We start from the raw sequence: 24,748 nt of genomic DNA, 5'->3' as shown, positions 1-24,748 counted from the left end.
ATTGGTCTGCTGGAATACAAGAAAGAATTAGGCAGGAAGTATTATATCCTGAGCCTTTCTCATTTTCTAGAGGATCTCTAAAGAGATATTTTGAGAAATACATTGATAAATCTTTGTATTGGGATGTACCGATTCCTTTGCCGGATATACTTAGAATACTCAAGTCTAGACTACCCACCAGTATAAGGAATCAGCTGTTGTATATAAATGATAAGGATATAGACTCATTTATGACTACGCTTGATCATATTGATATAATTGAGGAGGACAATAAAAGGGCAAGAGAAATGTCATATCAAAGAAGAGTAACAGAAGCGAATCCGAGCTGCAACTCGAATGGGAATGGCAGTAATAGTAGCAGTAACAATAATCATAACCAACTACACTCTCCGAGGAGACTTAGAAATGGACAAAATGCAAATAATAATTATTACCATAATGGAAACTTTGGTAATGGTGCAGCGAGGGACTATTTTAGAAACAGTAGGAATTTTAATCGATATGATCCAATGTATGGCAACACAGGACAGTTCTACCAACACCAGCAGAACAACAACAATAATTACACAAATCAAGCAAGACAATATAGACCGAATTCACCACAACAACCGATAATCACTGAAGTAGCTGAAGAGATAAATACCAATCGGACCAATAATCAGTCAAACTAAACATGACCGCATCGTGCCCCAGAGGAGCGGTCAGGGGATCTGTGAGGGGCGAAACAGTAAAATTACAATTGTTAAGATATAATGATGGTGAGCTGTTGACTGAAGAGTTAACAAAGGATTTAATAACTTGTCATAATGACAGATCGAGTGTTCCGGTATCGGAAGTATTTGTTGAAATAGAGGAAGTTCCAACGAATGTGATATTAGACACCGCCGCTTCCGCCAATGTCATCTCAGGCGCTCTTTTTCGGAGAATTATTACGAAGAAGAAGGTACCAATTTTGCCAGTACAGAACTGCAAAATCATCGGAGCTGTTGGAGCACGCTCTCCCAATGTCAAAATACAAACACAATTAGAGATGAAAATGGGAAATGTAGCAATAAAATGCACGTTCCTTGTAGTGGAGAAGTTATTAGTGGACTGTATTCTTGGTATTGGGAGTATGCAGGAGTACGATTGTCAGATAGATTTTTTGGAAGGAATAGTTAAATTTAGATTAAATGGAGAAGAGATAGCACTGGATTTAAATAGAAAGGACACGGTGCATGAGAAATATTGTCGCGGTGCCATAATTCAATTAATTGACACTGCAAACGGTCATTGGAAGGAGCTTTTAAAGGATTTGATACAACAGGAGGACTTTAACCAAACAACAATGATAAAAGCTAGTGAATCAAATCAGCTTACCGGAGAACAAAGGCAGCAGCTTCATTATTTGTTAGAGGCATATGAAGAGATTTTTGATGAGAAACCAGGAATTATTAAAGGGTATATTTGTCACCTACAAGTGAAGCCACATCAGACTTACTGTTACACGCACTACCCGATCCCCTGGCGTTTAAAACAATCTGTTCAAAGGGAGATAAATAGAATGTTAGAATGGAACTAGATTGAGCCATCAACTAGTACATATTGTTCTCCGCTCGTAGTCGTTCAAAAACCTGGAGGCAACGGACATAAAGTATGAAGACCAGAATTTAAAATGGGAGGAAAAGATTCGACTTGCACTTGTCAATTTAACTAAAAAGGCAATACAACGGAAATTGACATATGATAAACGGATTCACCGGATTCACCGGATTCAGACGTTTCATCTTGGAGAAAAGGTTTTATTGAGGCGACACATCCATTCCTCGAAACTGATGAAGAACATAAAGAAATGGAATCTTATTTATACCGGACCATATGTTATTGTAAATATACCCAATCCTGGATCATACTTGTTGGCATATCCCGAATCGAAAAGAAGAAAGGGATTATTCCCGCATAATGATATTAAGAAATTTTTTGAAGGATCGTAGATCTGTGATACCAAATGTGGAGAAGAATTTAGAGTGGAATTTGACTATGAGTCAAATGTGTATATAAATATCAAGAAGTTAATGTTGTCTAGAGGTTTAGAGACAGTGAGATTATTCCTGTGATAGGTTAAGAGACAGTGAGATTACTCCTGTGATAGGTTAAGAGACAGTGAGATTACTCCTGTGATAGTTTAGCACAAAATTTTTAAGATAGGTAGAAGAATTTGTTAATTACTAGTGTTTGTAAGTGTGGACTATGAGCAGAAGCCACAGTGATATACAATGAAAGTGCATCTACATTTCCTCAAGACACGGCACTTATGTGAGAATTGCGTGTGAAACTTGAACAGTGTGGGATATGTAGGTAAATACGCTGTGTGTATGATGTGCGCTGTTCGCGCAAGAAAACAAATGAACTGTGAAATGAAGCAACAGTCGATAATGTCACTGTTGCAAACAATTGAAGAAACTCTCTCGTTGCGCGAGAGAAAATTATTATAATTTTGAGATTTTTCATTATGCCTTCTTGACCAGGAGAATTAATTTAAGAATTTTAACTAACATTTTAAGAATAGCAGTTTGTGTGTTTCATATTATGGACATAATTGTTGAAATATATTTCCATAAACGTTCATGAGAGGATGAAGAAGATTCTACGAGTGGATGATTTGTTAAATGAACATACGTCATCATTAGTGATATTTATTTGCAAGTGGATCTATAAATCAATTAATTATAAGAATAATGGATTTTTTTCAAATTATTCCTTTTGTGAAGTCAGTGTCATATGCCTATGTTTAAAATTTTTCATCAAGTGTAAACTTAAATTTTATCCTTAATTTCGTAATTGAAAGCAAACCTCGGACAGATTCAATGCTCTACTTCCACCTGCACTATAACAAAACGAAGATTAGATTAAAAAATTTTTTGAGAGGAATACATTCGATATGAGCTACAACAAAATTTAAATGCCCACAGTCTATTTGGCAATGTTTTGGACAATCAGCAGTTGTAAGGCAAAACCACTTTGGTATTGAGGACTACAAAAAAAGAAAAAAAACAAAAAAACAAAAAAAAAAATTCGTGATTGTCAGAACTGATGGATATTCCAGTCTAGTACAGATGGAAGAATATAAGAATCCACTCCGATTTTGAGTTCAACGATGAAATAGGGACTTCGTTGCCTTAATCCACTCTCTTCCAGGGATTTATTCAGTCAGAACTTTTTCTTATTCCACTTTAAACCTGTTTCATGTTCACGTCCCTGACCATCTGTTCCTGAGATCATCTTCCTGTTTCTACGGCACGTTACCAGCTTCTATCCTGTACCATAAGTCATCGCCTGTCCTCCGTGCCGCGTCCACCAAACGCTGTACGTCGCCTACCCGGTGTCCGTACCCAGTGTTCGTGTTCCATCGACTTCACGAGATCGCCGGCTACATCGTCGAAAGAAGAATTTTGAAAATATTTTTTTGAGCGATATTGTAAAATTTTTTTTGGCTATGAGGCACTTTTCCTTCGATCTAATCTATAGAGCTTCTATATATTTCAAAATTACTGGATTTAGGCTTTCCTATCTTCTTTAATACCTGAGCTGGGTCTATTCTTCCGGGTTTTCAAGGGTTTCCCTGTGAAGTCCAGTTTCCAAATGGGTAGACCTTTTTCGTAATTACACCAATCTACATCTTCCCTGGTTATGTACACGGGATGCGGGTATACCCCGGTACATGTAAAAGCTACAGCTTAGGTATTCTCGTAACTTATTGTCTTAACATGTTACCCATACTCTCTACAGTAAAATTCTACTAATTCAAAATATTCCTCTTTTGAATAAACAACCCAACAAATTTTTTCTGTTAGCTCACAAAGTGTATTACCATTAACTTTGCTCGCTGCGAGGGGCAATTGTAATATCTCTTTATATTCGATGAATTATTCAGATACAATTCTACCCTTGAATGACGTTTACTAATTTTCTATCTTCATACTCGAAAAGTAGTTCATACAATAGCTATGCCATGAGCGCATAAGTATTCTTTGTAGTACTCTCTCTGGTGGTTGTTAGAAAAAAAAGAAAGGGGGCTTCCGAGATTGTCTTCGTGCCGATTAGCCTGTGCTTGGTTTGGAAGAACTGTAATCTGATTATTGAGATTTATTACAGAAGACAAGCGATATGAACTGTACGATTAAATGGAAATATATATAGATGGCTTCTTCAAATATAAGAACGAGAGGTAACAAATCTGAAGAGAGATTCGGTGCCCATACTAAAAGATTGCTGATACCAAGAAACGATTTCAACTATTGGACAACACCGAGATGGCTCCTTCAAGTAAATGGTGTGTATTTTAAATTTGAGAATTAATGATATTTATCGATATATTGCGTAGATGTTAATCAGAAGGGACTTCCGAAAGAATGGATACGAACCTGCACTTAATAATCCAAGAGCTCCATTGCTTCTTCGGAAGGTTAAACTTCATCAAAGCCAAATATCCGCTTGATCTGAGGTTTCCCGACTGATTATACGACGCTCCCAAAATTACGAGGCATTTTATTTGTGCAGATTAGCAGACTGCCGCAAAGCACGAGCCTGCAGAGAAGAAGAATCATCGCCTGATTTCATTCTAACAAGTAAAATTTCAGAATCATTTTGAGTGACTGAGCTATGACTGTATTTCCTATCATGATTGATTGATTGCTCGAACGAATTGAGAGCTACATAATCACGTACATAGGAGAGGAAAAATTACAGAATCTAAAACTGGACTCACAGGAGAGGTTCAAATCATAGAAAGTTAGAGAGTCAGTCCTCTTGTACTTATGTCGGCATTGTGCCTTTTGAATTTAATTTGGATGCAATTTCTTGTTTTCATCGTCAATACGAACGTCCAATGTATACAGGAAACCTGAAGTGAAGCATCGGAATCTAAAACTGGACTCACAGGAGAGGATCAAATCATAGAAAGTGAGAGTGTCAGTCCTCTTTTCCATAAGTCGGCATTGTGCCTTTTGTATTAAATTCGGATGCAATTTCTGTGTTTCATCGTCAATAAGAAGGTACAAGGGATACAGTAGACCTGAAGTGAAGTATCGGAATCTAAAACTGGACTCATAGGAGAGGTTCAAATCATAGAAAGTGAAAGTGTCAGTCCTCTTGTACTTAAGTCGGCATTGTGCCTTTTGTATTAAATTCGGATACAATTTCTGTGTTTCATCGTCAATAAGAAGGTCCAAGGGATACAGTAAACCTGAAGTGAAGCATCGGAATCTAAACCTGGACTCACAGGAGAGGTTCAAATCGTAGAAAGTGAGAGTGTCAGTCCTCTTGTACTTAAGTCAGCATTGTGCATTTTGTAGTAAATTCGGATGCAATTTCTGTGTTTCATCGTCAATAAGATGGTCCAAGGTATACAGTAAACCTAAAGTGAAGCATCGGAATCTAATACTAGACTCACAGGAGAGGTTCAAATCAAAGAAAGTGAGAGTGTCGGTCCTCTTTTCCTTAAGTCGGCATTGTGCCTTTTGTATTAAATTTGGATGCTGTTTCTATGTTTCATCGTCAATAAGAAGGTCCAAGGTATACAGGAAACCTGAAGTGAATCATCGGAAACTAAAACTGGACTCACAGGAGAGGTTCAAATCATAGAAAGTGTGAGTGTCAGCCCTCTTGTACTTAAGTCGGCATTGTGCCTTTTGTATTAAATTCGTATACAATTTCTGTGTTTCATCGTCAATAAGAAGGTCCAAGGTATACAGTAAACCTGAAGTGAAGCATCGGAATCTAAAACTGGACTCACAGGAAAGGTTCAAATCATAGAAAGAGAGAGTGTCAGTCCTCTTGTACTTAAGTCGGCATTGTGCCGTTTGTATTAAATTCGGATGCAATTTCTGTGTTTCATCGACAATAAGAAGGTCCAAGGTATACAGTAAACCTGAAGTGAAGCATCGGAATCAAAAACTGGACTCACAAGGGAGGTTCGATTCATAGAAAGTGAAAGTGTCAGTCCTCTTGTACTTAAGTCGGCATTGTGCCTTTTGTATTAATTTCGGATGCAAATGCTGTGTTTCATCGTCAATAAGAAAGTCCAAGGGATACAGTAAACCTGAAGTGAATCATCGGAAACTAAACCTGCACTCACAGAAGAAGTTCAAATCATAGAAAGTTAGAGAGTCAGTCCTCTTGTACTTATGTTGGCATTGTGCCTTTCGAATTTAATTCGGATGCAATTTCTGTGATTCATCGTCAATAAGAAGGTACAAAGTATACGGGAAACCTGAAGTGAAGCATCGGAATCTAAAACTGGACTCACAGGAGAGGTTCAAATCATAGAAAGTGAGAGTGTCAGTCGTCTTGTACTTAAGTCGGCGTTGTGCCTTTTGTATTATATTCGGATGCAATTTCTGTGTTTCATCGTCAATAAGAAGGTACAAAGTATACACGAAACCTGAAGTCAAGCATCGAAAACTAAAACTGGACTCACAGGAGGGGTTCAAATCATTGAATGTGAGAGTGTCAGTCCTCTTGTACCTAAGTCGGCCTTGTGCCTTTTGTATTAAATTCGGATGCAATTTCTGTGTTTCATCAACAATAAGATAGTCCAGGGGATACAGTAAACCTGAAGTGAATCATCGGAATCTAATACTGGACTCACAGGAGAGGTTCATATGAAAGAAAGTGAGAGTGTAAGTCCTCTTTTCCTTAAGTCGGCATTGTGCCTTTTGTATTAAATTTGGATGCTATTTCTATGTTTCATCTTCAATAAGAAGGTCCAAGGTATACAGTAAACCTGAAGTGAAGCATCGGAATCCAAAACTGGACTCACAAGGGAGGTTCGATTCATAGAAAGTGAAAGTGTCAGTCCTCTTGTACTTAAGTCGGCATTGTGCCTTTTGTATTAATTTCGGATGCAAATGCTGTGTTTCATCGTCAATAAGAAAGTCCAAGGGATACAGTAAACCTGAAGTGAATCATCGGAAACTAAAACTGCACTCACAGAAGAAGTTCAAATCATAGAAAGTTAGAGAGTCAGTCCTCTTATACTTATGTCGGCATTGTGCCTTTCGAATTTAATTCGGATGCAATTTCTGTGTTTCATCGTCAATAAGAAGGTACAAAGTATACGGGAAACCTGAAGTGAAGCATCGGAATCTAAAACTGGACTCACAGGTGAGGTTCAAATCATAGAAAGGTAGAGTGTCAGTCCTCTTGTTCTTAAGTCGGCATTGTGCATTTGTATTAAATTCGGATGCAATTTCTGTGTTTCATCGTCAATAAGAAGGTCCAGGAGATACAGTAGACCTGAAGTGAAGCATCAGAATCTAAAACTGGGCTCACAGGAGAGGATCAAATCATAGAAAGTGAGAGTGTCAGTCCTCTTGTACTTAAGTCGGCATTGTGAATTTTGTATTAAATTCGGATACAATTTCTGTGTTTCATCGTCAATAAGAAGGTCCAAGGGATACAGTAAACCTGAAGTGAAGCATCGGAATCTAAAACTGGACTCACAGGAGAGGTTCAAATCATAGAAAGTGAGAGTGTCAGTCCTCTTGTACGTAAGTCCGCATTGTGCAGTTTGTATTAAATTCAGATGCAATTTCTGTGTTTCATCGTCAATAAGAAGGTCCAAGGTATACAGTAAACCTGAAGTGAAGCATCGGAATCTAAAACTGGACTCACAGGGGAGGTTCAACTCATAGAATGTGAAAGTGTCAGTCCTTTTGTACTTAAGTCGGCATTGTGCCTTTTGTATTAAATTCGGATGCAATTGCTGTGTTTCATCGTCAATAAGAAGGTCCAAGGTATACAGGAAACCAGAAGTGAAGCATCAGAATCTAAAACTGGGCTCACAGGAGAGGTTCAAATCATAGCAAGTGAGAGTGTCTATCCTCTCGTACTTAAGTCGGCATTATGCCTTTTGTATTAAATTCGGATGCGATTTCTGCGTTTCATCGTCAATAAGAGGGTCCAAGGGATACAGTAAACCTGAAGTGAAGCATCGGAATCTAAAACTGGACTCACAGGAGAGGTTCAAATCATAGAAAGGTAGAGTGTCAGTCCTCTTGTACTTAAGTCAGCATTGTGCCTTTTGAATTTAATTCCGATGCAATTTCTGTGTTTCATCGTCAATAAGAACGTCCAAGGTATACACGAAACCTGAAGTCAAGCATCGGAATCTGAAACTGGACTCACAGGAGGTGTTCAAATCATAGAAAGTGAGAGTGTCAGTCCTCTTGTACTTAAGTTGGCATTGTGCCTTGTGTATTAAATTCGGATGCAATTTCTGTGTTTCATCGTCAATAGGAACGTCCAAGGTGTACACGAAACCTGAAGTCAAGCATCGGAATCTAAAACTGGACTCACAGGAGAGGATCAAATCATAGAAAAATAGAGTGTCAGTCCTCTTGTACTTCAGTCGGCATTGTGCCTTTTGAATATAATTCCGATGCAATTTCTGAACTTAATCGTCAAAAAGAAGGTCCAACGGTTACAGTAAACCTGAAGTGAAAAATCGGAAACTAAAACTGGACTCACAGGAGAGGTGCAAATCATAGAAAGTGAGATTGTCAGTCCTCTGGTACTTAAGTTGGCATTATGCCTTTTGTATTACATTCGGATGCAATTTCTGCGGTTCATCGTCAATGAGAAGGTGCAAGTGATACAGTAGACCTGAAGTGAAGCATCGGAATCTAAAACTTGACTCACAGGAGTTGTTCAAACCATAGAAATTGAGAGTGTCAGTCCTCTTGTACTTAAGTCAGCATTGTGCCTTTTTATTAAACTCGGATGCAATTTCTGTGTCTCATCGTCAATAAGAACGTCCAAGGTATACACGAAACCTGAAGTCAAGCACCGGAGACTGAAACTGGACTCACAGGAGAGGTTCATATCATAGAAAGTGAGAGTGTCAGTCCTCTTGTACTTAAGTCGGCCTTGTGCCTTTTGTATTAAATTCGGATGCAATTCCTGTGTTTCATCGACAATAAGAAAGTCCAAGGGATACAGTAAACCTGAAGTGAATCATCGGGATCTAAAACTGGACTCACATGAGAGGTTCAAATCATAGAAAGTGAGAGTGTCAGTCCTCTTGTACTTAGGTCAGCATTGTGCCCTTTGTATTAAACTCGGATGCAATTTCTGTGTTTCATCGTCAATAAGAACGTCCAAGGTATACACAAAACCTGAAGTCAAGCAACGGAATCTAAAACTGCACTCACAGGAGAGGTTCAAATAATAGAAAGTGAGAGTGTCAGTCCTCTTGTACTTAAGTCGGCCTTGTGCCTTTTGTATTAAATTCGGATGCAATTTCTGTGTTTCATCGACAATAAGAAAGTCCAACGGATACAGTAAACCTGAAGTGAATCATCGGAATCTAAAACTGGACTCACAGAAGAGGTTCAAATCATAGAAAGTTAGAGAGTCAGTCCTCTTGTACTTATGTCGGCATTGTGCCTTTTGAATTTAATTCGGATACAATTTCTGTGTTTCATCGTCAATAAGAAGGTGCAAGGTATACAGGAAACCTGAAGTGAAGCATCGGAATCTAAAACTGGACTCACAGGAGAGGTTCAAATCATAGAAAGTGAGAGTGTCAGTCGTCTTGTACTTAAGTCGACGTTTTGCCTTTTGTATTAAATTCGGATGCAATTTCTGTGTTTCATCGTCAATAAGAAGGTACAAAGTATACACGAAACCTGAAGTCAAGCATCGAAATCTAAAACTGGACACACAGGAGGGGTTCAAGTCATTGGAAGTGAGAGTGTCAGTCCTCTTGTACTTAAGTCGGCCTTGTGCCTTTTGTATTAAATTCGGATGCAATTTCTGTGTTTCATCAACAATAAGATAGTCCAAGGGATACAGTAAACCTGAAGTGAATCATCGGAATCTAATACTGGACTCACAGGAGAGGTTCAAATCAAAGAAAGTGAGAGTGTCAGTCCTCTTTTCCTTAAGTCGGCATTGTGCCTTTTGTATTAAATTTGGATGCTATTTCTATGTTTCATCGTCAATAAGAAGGTCCAAGGTATACAGGAAACCTGAAGTGAATCATCGGAATCTAAAACTGGACTTACAGGAGAGGTTGAAATCATAGAAAGTTAGAGTGTCAGTCTTCTTGTACTTAAGCCGGCATTGTGCCTTTTGCATTAAATTCGGATGCAATATCTGTATTTATTCGTCAATAAGAAGGTCCAAGGGGTACCGTTAACCTGAAGTAAAGCATCGGAATCTAAAACTGGACTCACAGGAGAGGTTGAAATCATAGAAAGTTAGAGTGTCAGTCCACTCCTACTTAAGTCGGCATTGTGATTTTTGAATTTAATTCCGAAGCCATTTCTGTGCATCATCGTCAATAAGACGGTCCAAGGTATACAGTAAACCTGGAGCGAAGCATCCGAATCTAAAACTGGCCTCACAGGAGAGGTTCAAATCATAGAAAGTTAGAGTGTCAGTCGTCTTTTATTTAAGTCGGCATTGTGCCTTTTGAATTTATATCCGATGCAATTTCTGTGTTTCATCGTCAATAAGTAGGTCCAAGGTATACAGTGAACCTGAAGTGAAGCATCAGAATCTAAAACTGGACATACAGGAGAGGTTCAAATCACATTAAGTTAGAGTGTCTTTCGTCTTGTACCTAAATCAGCATAATGCCTTTTGTATTAAATTCGGATGCAATTTCAGTGCTTCATCGTCATTTAGTAGGTCCAAGGGATACAGTAAACCTGAAGTGAAGCATCGGAATACAATACTGGACTCACAGGAGTGGGTCATATCATAGAAAGTTAGAGTGTCAGTCCTCTTGTACTTTAATCGGCATTGTGCTTTTTTTAATTTAATTCCGATGCAATTTCTGTGTTTCATCGTCAATAAGAAGGTCCAAGGTATACAGTAAACCTTAAGTGAAGCATCGGAATCTAATACTTGACTCACAGGAGAGGTTCAAATCATAGAAAGTTACAGTGTCCGTCCTCTTGTACTTACGACGGCATTGTGACGTTTGTATTAAATTCGGATGCAATACCTGTATTTCTTCGTCAATAAGAAGGTCCAAATGATACAGTAAACCTGAAGTGCAGCATCGGAATCTAAAACTGGACTTACAGGAGAGGTTCAAATCTTAGAAAGTTAGAGTGTGAGTCCTCTTGTACTTCAGTCGGCATTGTGCCTCTTGTATTAAATTCGGATGCAATTTCTGTGTTTCATGGTCAATAAGAAGGTTCAAGGGATACAGTAAACCTGAAGTGAAACATCGGAATCTAAAACTCGACTCACAGGAGTGGTTCAAATCATAGAAAGTTAGAGTGTCGGTCCTCTTTTATTTAAGTCGGCATTTTGCCTTTTAAATTTAATTCCGATGCAATTTCTATGCTTCATCGTCAAAAAGAAGGTCCTAGGGATACAGTAAACCTGAAGTGAAGCATTGGAATCTAAAACTGGACTCACAGGAGAGGTTCAATCCATAGAAAGTGAGAGTGTCAGTCCTCATGTACCTAAGTTGGAATTGTGCCTTTTGTATTAAATTCGGATGCAATTTCTGTGATTCATCGTCAATAAGAAGGTCCAAGGGATACAGTAAACCGGAAGTGAAGCATCGGAATCTAAAACTGGACTCACAGGAGAGGTTCAAATCATAGAAAGTTAGAGTATCAGTCCTCTTGTACTTAAGTCGGCACTGTGCCTTTTGAATTTAATTGGGATGAATTTTCTGTGTTTCATCGTCAATAAGAAGGTCCAAGGGATACAGTAAACCTGAAGTGAAGCATCGGAATCTAAAAAAGGGACTCACAGGAGGGGTTCAAATCATAGGAAGTTAGAGTGTCAGTCCTCTTGTACTTAAGTCTGCATTGTGCCTTTTGTATTAAATTCGGATGCAATTTCTGTGTTTCATCGTCAATAAGAAGGTCCAAGGTATACAGTAAACCTGAAATGAAGCATCAGAATCTAAAACTGGACTCACAGGAGAGGTTTAAATCATAGAAAAGTTAGAGTTTCAGTCCTCTTGTACTTAAGTCGGCATTGTGCCTTTTGTATTAAATTCGGATGCAATTTCTGTGTTTCATCGTCAATAAGAAAGTCCAAGGTAAACAGTAAACCTGAAGTGAAGCATCGGAATCTAAAACTGGACTCACAGAAAGGTTAAAATCATAGATAGTTTGAGTATCAGTCCTCTTGTACTTAAGTCGGCATTGTGCCTTTTGTATTAAATTCGGATGCAATTTCTGTGTTTCATCGTCAATAAGAAGGTCCATGGTATACAGTAAACCTGAAGTGAAGCATCGGAATCTAAAACTGGACTCACAGGAGAGGTTCGGATCATAGGAAGTTAGAGTGTCAGTCCTCTTGTACTTAGGTCGGCATTGTGCTTTTTGAATTTAATTCCGCTGCAATTTCTGTGCGTCATCGTAAATAAGAAGGTCCAAGGGTCACAGTAAACCTGAAGTGAAGCATCGGAATCTATAACTGGACTCACAGGAGAGGTTCAGATCACAGAAAGTTAGAGTGTCAATCCCCTTGTACTTAAGTCGGCTTTGTGCCTTTTGTATTAAATTCGGATGCAATTACTGTGTTTCATCGTCGACAAGAAGGTCCAAGGTATACAGTAAACCTGAAGTGAAGCATCGGAATCTAAAACTGGACTCACAGGAGAGGTTCAAATCATAGAAAGTTAGAGGTTCAGTCCTCTTGTACTTAAGTCGGCATTGTGCCTTTTGTATTAAATTCGGATGCAATTTCTGTGTTCCATCGTCAATAAGAAGGTGCAAGGGATACAGTAAACCTGAAGTGAAGCATCGGAATCTAACACTGGACTCACAGGAGAGGTTTAAATCATAGAAAGTTAGAGTTTCAGTCCTCTTGTACTTAAGTCGGCATTGTGCCTTTTGTATTAAATTCGGATGCAATTTCTGTGTTTCATCGTCAATAAGAAAGTCGAAGGTACACAGTAAACCTGAAGTGAAGCATCGGAATCTAAAACTGGACTCACAGAGAGGTTAAAATCATAGATAGTTTGAGTATCAGTCCTCTTGTACTTAAGTCGGCATTGTGCCTTTTGTATTAAATTCTGATGAAAATTCTGTGTTTCATCGTCAATAAGAAGCTGCAAGGGATACAGTAAACCAGAAGTGAAGCTTCGGAATTGTAATATCTCCTTATATTCGATGAATTATTCAGATACAATTCTACCCTTGAATGACGTTTACTAATTTTCTATCTTCATACTCGCAGAATCCATGCGAAAAGTAGTTCATACAATAGCTATGCCATGAGCGCATAAGTATTCTTTGTAGTACTCTCTCTGGTGGTTGTTAGAAAAATAAGAAAGGGGCTTCCGAGATTGTCTTCGTGCCGATTAGCCTGTGCTTGGTTTGGAAGAACTGTAATCTGATTATTGAGATTTATTACAGAAGATAACCGATATGAACTGTACGATTAAATGGAAATATATATAGATGGCTTCTTCAAATATAAGAACGAGAGGTAACTAATCTGAAGAGAGATTCGGTGCCCATACTATAAGATTGCTGATACCAAGAAACGATTTCAACTATTGGACAATATTGAGACTACAGAACAAGGCCAGAGAAATCTAATTTTTTTTCATCATGTAGTTAAAATAGTTTGAAATCAATTTAGAAAGAACTTTTTTCCAGATAGTAGTTAGATTGTAGAACTGTATATTGTGTGATTTTCTTATCTGAGCAGTGAACTTTATACCATCTGTGAAGTAATTAGAAAGTTAAATGTGTCTACGACAGTAAATTTGAAACTGTATTTAGTGACTGGAACCTGATATTGACAGTTATTTAATGGTATTGACTAGAGCGGCATTTAAAATGTCATTGAATCAGCAACGAGACGTGCAACAGCCTTCAGCTGTTTGCACAGAAGCAGAGGCCACGGATAGTAATTCTGAGACTGTTGTGGCTAGCGGTAGCAATATAAATAATCCCGCTGGTTCAGAAAACATTCATACAACAGCTGATCAGACTGTTGTTGACACATTAGTTGTTATTATGCAACAGTTGTCTCTATTAGCCGAAGGCCAAGCGGAAGTGAAACGAGACTTATCCGTTATACAAAATGAATTCAAAAATCAACTAGCCGAAAATGAAACAGAATTACAAAATCAGTTAAGAGCAACCTTTACCGAATTAGATCAGAGATTAATACTTAGACACAGGAAATGAAGGAACAGGCAGAAAGGACCGAACAGAATCTTATTGCTCGAATTGAGCAGGTCCGCCAACAATGCCAAGAAAACAATAGTAAATTAAAAGCGGAACTAACCGAATATGTATCCGTCCAAATTGACACGATACAAAAACAAGTAGAACTGTTTCCTCAAGTAATACAAGCTCAAGAGGACATACAGTGTTCCGGAGCTATGATACCAGAAGTAACAGAATCCCAAGATAATCTAAAGAAGCAATTTGACGAAGTGAAGGAAAAACAGGAGACAGTGGAACACAGAATGAATGTACTTGCGGGAAAGTTTTCAGAAATGACATTAGAGCGGCAAAATTCTCATTCGGAAACCATAGAAGATACTGTGAAAGTAGCTTTACAGTCCATTTCAGAGAGTTCCGAGGATAATTTTTTTAACAAAGGGTTAAAGGAAGTTCAAGAACAACTTGGCGAAGATTTCTCGCGTTGGAAAGAAAATATCGAAAGATCACTAAATCTCTCGCAGGAGGATTTAGAAACACCGAGAAGTAGGAAACAAAACTCTCAATCTGTGCGTGACATTCCGTCCACGTCAAGATCCGATGTAGACAGAACTGGAACGTCACAAGTAAGGTTCGATATAACGGATAGCCACAGGGAAAAGTACGAACAGGATGATTTTTGGAATCGTAGTAGCGTTGAGGAGAAGATGATTAAAGAGAGACAATTTCAAATCTTTAACCCTGACAAAAGGAATGTTCATCCTGTAGTCTTTATTCGAAGTTTCAGAGGTCTATTTCCACGATCTTGGACAGAATGGCAAAAGATTAATTTTGTATCTGGATATATACAAGGAACAGGAGCATTGTGGGCATCCGAACAAACATCTTCTTGTAAATGTTACAAAGAATTTGAGCAGGCTTTTCTAGCAAAATATTGGTCTGCTGGAATACAAGAAAGAATTAGGCAGGAAGTATTATATCCTGAGCCTTTCTCATTTTCTAGAGGATCTCTAAAGAGATATTTTGAGAAATACATTGATAAATCTTTGTATTGGGATGTACCGATTCCTTTGCCGGATATACTTAGAATACTCAAGTCTAGACTACCCACCAGTATAAGGAATCAGCTGTTGTATATAAATGATAAGGATATAGACTCATTTATGACTACGCTTGATCATATTGATATAATTGAGGAGGACAATAAAAGGGCAAGAGAAATGTCATATCAAAGAAGAGTAACAGAAGCGAATCCGAGCTGCAACTCGAATGGGAATGGCAGTAATAGTAGCAGTAACAATAATCATAACCAACTACACTCTCCGAGGAGACTTAGAAATGGACAAAATGCAAATAATAATTATTACCATAATGGAAACTTTGGTAATGGTGCAGCGAGGGACTATTTTAGAAACAGTAGGAATTTTAATCGATGTGATCCAATGTATGGCAACACAGGACAGTTCTACCAACACCAGCAGAACAACAACAATAATTACACAAATCAAGCAAGACAATATAGACCGAATTCACCACAACAACCGATAATCACTGAAGTAGCTGAAGAGATAAATACCAATCGGACCAATAATCAGTCAAACTAAACATGACCGCATTGTGCCCCAGAGGAGCGGTCAGGGGATCTGTTAGGGGCGAAACAGTAAAATTACAATTGTTAAGATATAATGATGGTGAGCTGTTGACTGAAGAGTTAACAAAGGATTTAATAACTTGTCATAATGACAGATCGAGTGTTCCGGTATCGGAAGTATTTGTTGAAATAGAGGAAGTTCCAACGAATGTGATATTAGACACCGCCGCTTCCGCCAATGTCATCTCAGGCGCTATTTTCGGAGAATTATTAGGAAGAAGAAGGTACCAATTTTGCCAGTACAGAACTGCAAAATCATCGGAGCTGTTGGAGCACGCTCTCCCAATGTCAAAATACAAACACAATTAGAGATGAAAATGGGAAATGTAGCAATAAAATGCACGTTCCTTGTAGTGGAGAAGTTATTAGTGGACTGTATTCTTGGTATTGGGAGTATGCAGGAGTACGATTGTCAGATAGATTTTTTGGAAGGAATAGTTAAATTTAGATTAAATGGAGAAGAGATAGCACTGGATTTAAATAGAAAGGACACGGTGCATGAGAAATATTGTCGCAGTGCCATAATTCAATTAATTGACACTGCAAACGGTCGTTGGAAGGAGCTTTTAAAGGATTTGATACAACAGGAGGACTTTAACCAAACAACAATGATAAAAGCTAGTGAATCAAATCAGCTTACCGGAGAACAAAGGCAGCAGCTTCATTATTTGTTAGAGGCATATGAAGAGATTTTTGATGAGAAACCAGGAATTATTAAAGGGTATATTAGTCACCTACAAGTGAAGCCACATCAGACTTACTGTTACACGCACTACCCGATCCCCTGGCGTTTAAAACAATCTGTTCAAAGGGAGATAAATAGAATGTTAGAATGGAACTAGATTGAGCCATCAACTAGTACATATTGTTCTCCGCTCGTAGTCGTTCAAAAACCTGGAGGCAACGGACATAAAGTATGAAGACCAGAATTTAAAATGGGAGGAAAAGATTCGACTTGCACTTGTCAATTTAACTAAAAAGGCAATACAACGGAAATTGACATATGATAAACGGATTCACCGGATTCACCGGATTCAGACGTTTCATCTTGGAGAAAAGGTTTTATTGAGGCGACACATCCATTCCTCGAAACTGATGAAGAACATAAAGAAATGGAATCTTATTTATACCAGACCATATGTTATTGTAAATATACCCAATCCTGGATCATACTTGTTGGCATATCCCGAATCGAAAAGAAGAAAGGGATTATTCCCGCATAATGATATTAAGAAATTTTTTGAAGGATCGTAGATCTGTGATACCAAATGTGGAGAAGAATTTAGAGTGGAATTTGACTATGAGTCAAATGTGTATATAAATATCAAGAAGTTAATGTTGTCTAGAGGTTTAGAGACAGTGAGATTATTCCTGTGATAGGTTAAGAGACAGTGAGATTACTCCTGTGATAGGTTAAGAGACAGTGAGATTACTCCTGTGATAGTTTAGCACAAAATTTTTAAGATAGGTAGAAGAATTTGTTAATTACTAGTGTTTGTAAGTGTGGACTATGAGCAGAAGCCACAGTGATATACAATGAAAGTGCATCTACATTTCCTCAAGACACGGCACTTATGTGAGAATTGCGTGTGAAACTTGAACAGTGTGGGATATGTAGGTAAATACGCTGTGTGTATGATGTGCGCTGTTCGCGCAAGAAAACAAATGAACTGTGAAATGAAGCAACAGTCGATAATGTCACTGTTGCAAACAATTGAAGAAACTCTCTCGTTGCGCGAGAGAAAATTTTTATAATTTTGAGATTTTTCATTATGCCTTCTTGACCAGGAGAATTAATTTAAGAATTTTAACTAACATTTTAAGAATAGCAGTTTGTGTGTTTCATATTATGGACATAATTGTTGAAATATATTTCCATAAACGTTCATGAGAGGATGAAGAAGATTCTACGAGTGGATGATTCGTTAAATGAACATACGTCATCATTAGTGATATTTATTTGCAAGTGGATCTATAAATCAATTAATTATAAGAATAATGGATTTTTTTTCAAATTATTCCTTTTGTGAAGTCAGTGTCATATGCCTATGTTTAAAATTTTTCATCAAGTGTAAACTTAAATTTTATCCTTAATTTCGTAATTGAAAGCAAACCTCGGACAGATTCAATGCTCTACTTCCACCTGCACTATAACAAAACGAAGATTAGATTAAAAAATTTTTTGAGAGGAATACATTCGATATGAGCTACAACAAAATTTAAATGCCCACAGTCTATTTAGCAATGTTTTGGACAATCAGCAGTTGTAAGGCAAAACCACTTTGGTATTGAGGACTACAAAAAAAGAAAAAAAACAAAAAAACAAAAAAAAAATTCGTTTTTGTCAGAACTGATGGATATTCCAGTCTAGTACAGATGGAAGAATATAATAATCCACTCCGATTTTGAGTTCAACGATGAAATAGGGACTTCGTTGCCTTAATCCACTCTCTTCCAGGGATTTATTCAGTCAGAACTTTTTCTTATTCCACTTTAAACCTGTTTCATGTTCACGTCCCTGACCATCTGTTCCTGAGATCATCTTCCTGTTTCTACGGCACGTTACCAGCTTCTATCCTGTACCATAAGTCATCGCCTGTCCTCCGTGCCGCGTCCACCAAACGCTGTACGTCGCCTACCCGGTGTCCGTACCCAGTGTTCGTGTTCCATCGACTTCACAACGAGATCGCCGGCTACATCGTCGAAAGAAGAATTTTGAAAATATTTTTTTGAGCAATATTGTAAAATTTTTTTTGGCTATGAGGCACTTTTCCTTCGATCTAATCTATAGAGCTTCTATATATTTCAAAATTACTGGATTTAGGCTTTCCTATCTTCTTTAATACCTGAGCTGGGGTCTATTCTTCCGGGTTTTCAAGGGTTTCCCTGTGAAGGCCAGTTTCCAAATGGGTAGACCTTTTTCGTAATTACACCAATCTACATCTTCCCTGGTTATGTACACGGGATGCGGGTATACCCCGGTACATGTAAAAGCTACAGCTTAGGTATTCTCGTAACTTATTGTCTTAACATGTTACCCATACTCTCTACAGTAAAATTCTACTAATTCAAAATATTCCTCTTTTGAATAAACAACCCAACAAATTTTTTCTGTTAGCTCACAAAGTGTATTACCATTAACTTTGCTCGCTGCGAGGGGCAATTGTAATATCTCTTTATATTCGATGAATTATTCAGATACAATTCTACCCTTGAATGACGTTTACTAATTTTCTATCTTCATACTCGAAAAGTAGTTCATACAATAGCTATGCCATGAGCGCATAAGTATTCTTTGTAGTACTCTCTCTGGTGGTTGTTAGAAAAAAAAGAAAGGGGGCTTCCGAGATTGTCTTCGTGCCGATTAGCCTGTGCTTGGTTTGGAAGAACTGTAATCTGATTATTGAGATTTATTACAGAAGATAAGCGATATGAACTGTACGATTAAATGGAAATATATATAGATGGCTTCTTCAAATATAAGAACGAGAGGTAACTAATCTGAAGAGAGATTCGGTGCCCATACTAAAAGATTGCTGATACCAAGAAACGATTTCAACTATTGGACAACACCGAGATGGCTCCTTCAAGTAAATGGTGTGTATTTTAAATTTGAGAATTAATGATATTTATCGATATATTGCGTAGATGTTAATCAGAAGGGACTTCTGAAAGAATGGATACGAACCTGCACTTAATAATCCAAGAGCTCCATTGCTTCTTCGGAAGGTTAAACTTCATCAAAGCCAAATATCCGCTTGATCTGAGGTTTCCCGACTGATTATACGACGCTCCCAAAATTACGAGGCATTTTATTTGTGCAGATTAGCAGACTGCCGCAAAGCACGAGCCTGCAGAGAAGAAGAATCATCGCCTGATTTCATTCTAACAAGTAAAATTTCAGAATCATTTTGAGTGACTGAGCTATGACTGTATTTCCTATCATGATTGATTGATTGCTCGAACGAATTGAGAGCTACATAATCACGTACATAGGAGAGGAAAAATTACAGAATCTAAAACTGGACTCACAGGAGAGGTTCAAATCATAGAAAGTTAGAGAGTCAGTCCTCTTGTACTTATGTCGGCATTGTGCCTTTTGAATTTAATTTGGATGCAATTTCTTGTTTTCATCGTCAATACGAACGTCCAATGTATACAGGAAACCTGAAGTGAAGCATCGGAATCTAAAACTGGACTCACAGGAGAGGATCAAATCATAGAAAGTGAGAGTGTCAGTCCTCTTTTCCATAAGTCGGCATTGTGCCTTTTGTATTAAATTCGGATGCAATTTCTGTGTTTCATCGTCAATAAGAAGGTACAAGGGATACAGTAGACCTGAAATGAAGTATCAGAATCTAAAACTGGACTCATAGGAGAGGTTCAAATCATAGAAAGTGAAAGTGTCAGTCCTCTTGTACTTAAGTCGGCATTGTGCCTTTTGTATTAAATTCGGATACAATTTCTGTGTTTCATCGTCAATAAGAAGGTCCAACGGATACAGTAAACCTGAAGTGAAGCATCGGAATCTAAACCTGGACTCACAGGAGAGGTTCAAATCGTAGAAAGTGAGAGTGTCAGTCCTCTTGTACTTAAGTCAGCATTGTGCATTTTGTATTAAATTCGGATGCAATTTCTGTGTTTCATCGTCAATAAGATGGTCCAAGGTATACAGTAAACCTAAAGTGAAGCATCGGAATGTAAAACTGGACTCACAGGGGAGGTTCAATTCATAGAAAGTGAAAGTGTCAGTCCTCTTGTACATAAGTTAGCATTGTGCCTTTTGTATTAAATTCGGATGCAATTTCTGTGTTTCATCGGCAATAAGAAGGTCCAAGGGATACAGTAGACCTGAAGTGAAGCATCGGAATCTAAAACTGGACTCATAGGAGAGGTTCAAATCATAGAAAGTGAGAGTGTCAGTCCTCTTGTACTTAAGTCGGCATTGTGCCTTTTGTATTAAATTCGTATACAATTTCTGTGTTTCATCGTCAATAAGAAGGTCCAAGGGATACAGTAAACCTGAAGTGAATAATCGGAATCTAATACTGGACTCACAGGAGAGGTTCAAATCAAAGAAAGTGAGAGTGTCGGTCCTCTTTTCCTTAAGTCGGCATTGTGCCTTTTGTATTAAATTTGGATGCTATTTCTATGTTTCATAGTCAATAAGAAGGTCCAAGGTATACAGGAAACCTGAAGTGAATCATCGGAATCTAAAACTGGACTCACAGGAGAGGTTCAAATCATAGAAAGTGTGAGTGTCAGCCCTCTTGTACTTAAGTCGGCATTGTGCCTTTTGTATCAAATTCGTATACAATTTCTGTGTTTCATCGTCAATAAGAAGGTCCAAGGTATACAGTAAACCTGAAGTGAAGCATCGGAATCTAAAACTGGACTCACAGGAAAGGTTCAAATCATAGAAAGAGAGAGTGTCAGTCCTCTTGTACTTAAGTCGGCATTGTGCCGTTTGTATTAAATTCGGATGCAATTTCTGTGTTTCATCGACAATAAGAAGGTCCAAGGTATACAGTAAACCTGAAGTGAAGCATCGGAATCAAAAACTGGACTCACAAGGGAGGTTCGATTCATAGAAAGTGAAAGTGTCAGTCCTCTTGTACTTAAGTCGGCATTGTGCCTTTTGTATTAATTTCGGATGCTAATGCTGTGTTTCATCGTCAATAAGAAAGTCCAAGCGATACAGTAAACCTGAAGTGAATCATCGGAAAATAAAACTGCACTCACAGAAGAAGTTCAAATCATAGAAAGTTAGAGAGTCAGTCCTCTTGTACTTATGTTGGCATTGTGCCTTTCGAATTTAATTCGGATGCAATTTCTGTGTTTCATCGTCAATAAGAAGGTACAAAGTATACGGGAAACCTGAAGTGAAGCATCGGAATCTAAAACTGGACTCACAGGAGAGGTTCATATCATAGAAAGTGAGAGTGTCAGTCGTCTTGTACTTAAGTCGGCGTTGTGCCTTTTGTATTATATTCGGATGCAATTTCTGTGTTTCATCGTCAATAAGAAGGTACAAAGTATACACGAAACCTGAAGTCAAGCATCGAAAACTAAAACTGGACTCACAGGAGGGGTTCAAATCATTGAATGTGAGAGTGTCAGTCCTCTTGTACCTAAGTCGGCCTTGTGCCTTTTGTATTAAATTCGGATGCAATTTCTGTGTTTCATCAACAATAAGATAGTCCAGGGGATACAGTAAACCTGAAGTGAATCATCGGAATCTAATACTGGACTCACAGGACAGGTTCAAATCAAAGAAAGTGAGAGTGTAAGTCCTCTTTTCCTTAAGTCGGCATTGTGCCTTTTGTATTAAATTTGGATGCTATTTCAATGTTTCATCGTCAATAAGAAGGTCCCAGGTATACAGGAAACCTGAAGTGAATCATCGGAATCTAAAACTGGACTCACAGGAGAGGTTCAAATCATAGGAAGTGTGAGTGTCAGCCCTCTTGTACTTAAGTCGGCATTGTGCCTTTTGTATTAAATTCGTATACAATTTCTGTGTTTCATCGTCAATAAGAAGGTCCAAGGTATACAGTAAACCTGAAGTGAAGCATCGGAATCTATAACTGGACTCACAGGAGAGGTTCAAATCATAGAAAGAGAGAGTGGCAGTCCTCTTGTACTTAAGTCGGCATTGTGCCGTTTGTATTAAATTCGAAAGCAATTTCTGTATTTCATCGACAATAAGAAGGTCCAAGGTATACAGTAAACCTGAAGTGAAGCATCGGAATCCAAAACTGGACTCACAAGGGAGGTTCGATTCATAGAAAGTGAAAGTGTCAGTCCTCTTGTGCTTAAGTCGGCATTGTGCCTTTTGTATTAATTTCGGATGCAAATGCTGTGTTTCATCGTCAATAAGAAAGTCCAAGGTATACAGTAAACCTGAAGTGAAGCATCGGAATCTAAAACTGGACTCACAGGAAAGGTTCAAATCATAGAAAGAGAGAGTGTCAGTCCTCTTGTTCTTAAGTCGGCATTGTGCATTTGTATTAAATTCGGATGCAATTTCTGTGTTTCATCGTCAATAAGAAGGTCCAGGAGATACAGTAGACCTGAAGTGAAGCATCAGAATCTAAAACTGGACTCACAGGAGAGGATCAATCATAGAAAGTGAGAGTGTCAGTCCTCTTGTACTTAAGTCGGCATTGTGCAGTTTGTATTAAATTCGGATGCAATTTCTGTGTTTCATCGTCAATAAGAAGGTCCAAGGTATACAGTAAACCTGAAGTGAAGCATCGGAATCTAAAACTGGACTCACAGGGGAGGTTCAATTCATAGAATGTGAAAGTGTCAGTCCTTTTGTACTTAAGTCGGCATTGTGCCTTTTGTATTAAATTCGGATGCAATTGCTGTGTTTCATCGTCAATAAGAAGGTCCAAGGTATACAGGAAACAAGAAGTGAAGCATCAGAATCTAAAACTGGGCTCACAGGAGAGGTTCAAATCATAGCAAGTGAGAGTGTCTATCCTCTCGTACTTACGTCGGCATTATGCCTTTTGTATTAAATTCGGATGCGATTTCTGTGTTTCATCGTCAATAAGAGGGTCCAAGGGATACAGTAAACCTGAAGTGAAGCATCGGAATCTAAAACTGGACTCACAGGAGAGGTTCAAATCATAGAATGGTAGAGTGTCAGTCCTCTTGTACTTAAGTCGGCATTGTGCCATTTGAATTTGATTCCGATGCAATTTCTGTGCTTCATCGTCAAAAAGAATGTCCAACGGATACTGTAAACCTGAAGTAAAAAATCGGAATCTAAAACTGGACTCACAGGAGAGGTTCAAATCATAGAAAGTGAGAGTGTCAGTCCTGTTGTACTTAAGTCGGCATTATGCCTTTTGTATTAAATTCGGATGCAATTTCTGTGATTCATCGTCATTAAGAAGGTCCAAGGTATACAGTAAACCTGAAGTGAAGCATCGGAATCTAAAACTGGACTCACAGGGGAGTTTCAATTCATAGAAAGTGAAAGTGTCAGTCCTCTTGTACTTAAGTCGGCATTGTGCTTTTTGTATTAAATTCGGATGAAATTGCTGTGTTTCATCATCAATAAGAAGGTCCATGGTATACAGGAAACCAGAAGTGAAGCATCGGAATCTAAAACTGGTCTCACAGCAGAGGTTCATATCATAGAAATTGAGAGTGTCTATCCTCTCGTTCTTAAGTCGGCATTATGCCTTTTGTATTAAATTCGGATGCGATTTCTGTGTTTCATCGTCAATTAGAGGGTCCAAGGGATACAGTAAACCTGAAGTGAAGCATCGGAATCTAAAACTGGACTCACAGGAGACGTTCAAATCATAGAGAGGTAGAGTGTCAGTCCTCTTGTACTTAAGTCAGCATTGTGCCTTTTGAATTTAATTCCGATGCAATTTCTGTGTTTCATCGTCAATAAGAACGTCCAAGGTATACACGAAACCTGAAGTCAAGCATCGGAATCTGAAACTGGACTCACAGGAGGTGTTCAAATCATAGAAAGTGAGAGTGTCAGTCCTCTTGTACTTAAGTTGGCATTGTGCCTTGTGTATTAAATTCGGATGCAATTTCTGTGTTTCATCGTCAATAGGAACGTCCAAGGTGTACACGAAACCTGAAGTCAAGCATCGGAATCTAGAACTGGACTCACAGGAGAGGATCAAATCATAGAAAAATAGAGTGTCAGTCCTCTTGTACTTCAGTCGGCATTGTGCCTTTTGAATATAATTCCGATGCAATTTCTGAGCTTAATCGTCAAAAAGAAGGTCCAACGGATACAGTAAACCTGAAGTGAAAAATCGGAAACTAAAACTGGACTCACAGGAGAGGTGCAAATCATAAAAAGTGAGATTGTCAGTCCTCTGGTACTTAAGTTGGCATTATGCCTTTTGTATTACATTCGGATGCAATTTCTGTGGTTCATCGTCAATAAGAAGGTGCAAGTGATACAGTAGACCTGAAG

The sequence above is a fragment of the Schistocerca serialis genome, chromosome 2 (assembly GCF_023864345.2).
Source record: "Schistocerca serialis cubense isolate TAMUIC-IGC-003099 chromosome 2, iqSchSeri2.2, whole genome shotgun sequence".
NCBI classification, from domain to species: Eukaryota; Metazoa; Arthropoda; class Insecta; order Orthoptera; family Acrididae; genus Schistocerca; species Schistocerca serialis.
This window is presented reverse-complemented; position numbering follows the sequence as displayed.